This window comes from Vigna radiata, chromosome 11 (assembly GCF_000741045.1).
Source record: "Vigna radiata var. radiata cultivar VC1973A chromosome 11, Vradiata_ver6, whole genome shotgun sequence".
Taxonomy (NCBI): domain Eukaryota; kingdom Viridiplantae; phylum Streptophyta; class Magnoliopsida; order Fabales; family Fabaceae; genus Vigna; species Vigna radiata.
In genome coordinates, this window is record NC_028361.1 from 17,082,671 (window position 1) to 17,086,768 (window position 4,098).

At 24.5% G+C, this 4,098-nt stretch overlaps 1 long non-coding RNA gene across 1 annotated transcript; it reads right to left on the reverse strand.

The window, feature by feature from the left end:
- Positions 1–1,707: 1,707 nt before the first annotated feature.
- On the reverse strand, positions 1,708–2,856 carry LOC111242760. Its single transcript, XR_002670038.1, has 3 exons — positions 2,755–2,856; positions 2,494–2,661; positions 1,708–1,731 (listed from the first exon to the last, which is right to left on the reverse strand). It is a non-coding gene; the product is annotated as an uncharacterized LOC111242760 (long non-coding RNA).
- Positions 2,857–4,098: the final 1,242 nt, after the last annotated feature.

A 4,098-nucleotide genomic window follows, 5' to 3' on the forward strand; every position in this document is an offset into this window, starting at 1 on the left:
CAAAACTAAAAAAAACGAAACCCCAAACCCTTGTTCACCTCCCTCATTCCTTTCAACCCTTTCTCTTTCATCTCTGTCACTCTAACATTTTATCTGTCATCGCTACTGTAGCCCCAACTGAAAAAATCAGAAACACTCGCAGTTAAACAATTTCTTACAAAAAAATATGATTTTATAATGATTTTTCATTTCATAATTTTTGTCTTATCTAATTTTATCTAATTTTTACAAGCATAATGACATTCGAAGAAATTGGTAATTTGCATGGAAAAAAATAAGAAACACTCACTGTTAAACAATTTCTTACAATAAATGATTTTATAATGAGTTTTTATTTTATAATTTTTGTCTTATCTAATTTTATTTAATTTTTACAAGCATAATGACATCCGAAGAAATTGGTAATTGGCGTGGAAAAATCAGAAAGACTCACTGTTAAATAATTTCTTACAAAAAATGATTTTATAATGAATTTTCATTTTATAATTTTTGTCTTATCTAGTTTTATCTAATTTTCACAAGCATAATGACATTGGAAGGAATTGGTAATTGGCCTGGAAGTATTTTTCTAGAGATGATGATTCAACATCCGTAGATGATTTGAAATTAGAGAGGTTAGTGAAAATGATGAAATTGAAGAGATCTTGAATGAACCTTTTTCCTAAAGGCGAATATGTCAATGACTCAACTCTTTACAAAAACAAATTGTTTAACAATGAGTGTTTTTTCACTTGGGACTAGTGTAGGGATGATAGAGAAAATGTTAGAGTGAGAGAGATGAAAAAAAAAAGGATTGAGAAGAATGAGGGAGGTGAGCAAGGGTTTGGGGTTTCTTTTTTCTTTTTTTAGTTTTGATATTGAAAATTATTAAAATACCCTTAACCTTAAAACTTAAAAATCTATGATATATTAGAATATTTTTGTCTACTAAAACGTGGTACACATTGTTAAAATGTACCAATTGAAAAACAGACGTACACAAGTTAGCAAACCCTTAATTAAAATATTATTTCTTATAACAATAATTAAGTCTTTCACATAAGCTAATTTATATAAATATGTTTCTTTTGTGAAATATAAACAATTAGTAATATGAATATGATTGAACAAAATAATTGTGCTTCAATGTCATAATAAACAATTAGTAATATGGATATGATTGAACAAAATAATCGTGCTTCAATGTCATAATAACCAACGTAGCTAACCCACAACGAGGATATATTGTGTTTGTTGATTGAAAGCTTTAATGGAAAATCTTGACACTCTGAAGCTCTGTCTTCTTTGTAAGGAAAAAAATTCTAAAAGAAAAATACAATAAACAAGATATAATTGTATTGCGAATCGTAGCACACTTTCTTTTTGTTTCTTTTTATGTTTTAATGTGAATGTTATAGAATATAAACTTTCTACATAAAAAGAATTTTATATTTAATCATTCAATGAATATATGTAATTACAGTATTACTAATCTTGTTTTATTTTTATCTTTGCACGTGAAAAAAAGGTCATTCACCTTTAGACAATATTAAACTTCGATGAAAAAAAGGTGATTTAACTTTAGACAATAGTAAATTGGTTTAGTTATTGGAAGCTCTTAAAGTGCATTAAAATGAAACTCTTTGATTTATTATTCATTTTTATATATTTCAATTATGAAACCATACAGCTCATAATTTAAAATGTTTCATGTAGAATCATTCACTCTTGCCTCTCTCGGAAACAAATTACCTGCAAAATTGAATAATCATAATTTCAATAAAACTAAATAAAATAAAACATTTAATGTAGAATTTTATCACGAGAACGCTGAAAACAATTACAATTTTTTTTATAAATTTCTGCTAAACATAATGTTTTTACACGAAAAATATTATTAAAAGAAAATTAAAAAAAAATGCGTGCAAAATTCACATGAAAAATTATAAAAGGGACTTTTAACAAAAACAATTAAACAATTCTGAATACTAGAAAAAATTTCTCTCTCTCTCTCTCTCTCTCTAGATATATATATATATATATATATATATATATATATACACTTTCATGAAATTTTATAATTTCAAATATCTGAACATGAAATAAAATCTAATATCCAAGCTTTTAAAGAGAATTAGATTCCTTTTAGAAAAATGCTTATAAGATTGGCTGACTGCAATTTAAAACTATTAATGGAGGTTTAGATGTTCTGACCATCAATGAAATATTATAAATCAAATAATTAAAAAATATTTGATTTATAATATTTAGCTTTCTCAAATCTGAAATATGAGTAAATAAGACTTTCACATACTGGATTGAAGTTTAACTTTTGAATAATACTATCATAATACATTTGATAGATTATAAAGATAAAATAATATAAAAAATTGTAAATTTTTGTATTTTTTAAAAATAAATAAAGATAATATCAAATGAATATAAAAATTTTAATGTGTAAAAAGATATATATTTTTTAATTTTTATATAAAGATTATATTTAATTTTGAATACCTGGTTCCTGGTTTATATGATTACAACGACAATACCCTTCGTAACAAAAAACTACTGACGGACCGCATGGTAAAGAGCGAATATTGCGAAGACAATCCTTCTTTGTTTTGCATGGACATACAACTATAACACCATCTTTTCTGTTTGTTTCCATTGAAGATGAATAACCTGTAAAAATAATTGCATCTTTTTATTATAGATATGTACAAGAAAAAAAAATAATATTCAGAAAGCATAGGATAATAAAGAGAAAATAAATACCATAATAAACTTCTGTTGCGAGAATTACAAATAAGAATGCTAATATGAATGAATTCTTTGACGTATCTTTCATCTTGCAAAATTTGAAATTTTGATGTTCGTTATAATAATAATAATAATATGGTGATAGTTTTACAAGAAGTTGATCTCTTCATTATTTATAGGAAAAATGTGAAGTTCTTATTAAATGCAACATACTAAACGACAACCAAGTAGTAATGTAAGCGGAGCAGTAAATTCGTAATAAATGCAGTATTTCATATACTTCAATTTAATGTTATTAAATACTAAATTAATAAATTTTAACTTTATTCTAGAGGAATAAACATAACGTATTTTTAAGGAATATATCAAATTTTAATAAAAATAATAATCAAAATATTATTTAATAAGTCATATTTAAATATTCAAACGTGTATTTATTTTCTTAATTTAATAAATAAAGATCTTAACAAATAAAAACAAATTGTTAATATTAAAGTCTAGAAAATAATATTTTAGAATTGATATTTTATTTCAAATAGTAATATTAAAAAACAATATTAGATTTAAGAGTTTTTGTAAATGTAATGTTTTTATCAGGTTTTATTTCTATTCTTCTTGAACCTCTTAAGATTACCACTATGGTCATTAAAATTGCCAATTATAGCACAATTATTCCACCATGTATGCTTGAAAACGTGTTTGTTCGTGTGGATTAATTATCTTTTTATGCATACTTCTACATTTGAACATGAATGAATGAGTTTGACCATTATTATCTTTGGGAAGATCGTTTATGATGTATATGTTAGCATAAAGTTGAAGAAAATTTTTTTTATAATGTTTCAAAGTCAAGTCTTAAGTGTTCTTATTGCAAGAAGATTTTTATGAAGATTTGTTTTGGTTAAAACTTTTTTAATTTAATAGATTTATGTATAGGATGTGATTTATCTTTGATTCTATGTATTGTTTGCCTTACGTTGCATTAAAATTTGTTTTAAATCTGAATCTTCTTTTTATACTCACAATAATTGATTATCAACTTATAATAATCGATTATCAATAATCAATTATGACTTGTCATAATTGATTATCACAAGCAATTATGAGAATTTTTAAGCAAGTTTTTGACCATTGTGCATTCATTAAATACATAATCGATTACCATAAGTGGATAACCGATTATCACATGTTAATTAGCTGACAACGAATTTTTGTAAGTATCATTGAGTAAGATCTCTATAAATTGAATTGAGACTGATCTCATTCTAAAATACGAAATACTTTGTATTCGAAATCCTTATTTGTTGCGTGTTGTGACAAGTGTTCTAGGTTTTGTGTAACCTTTATGATTTGGCTTTG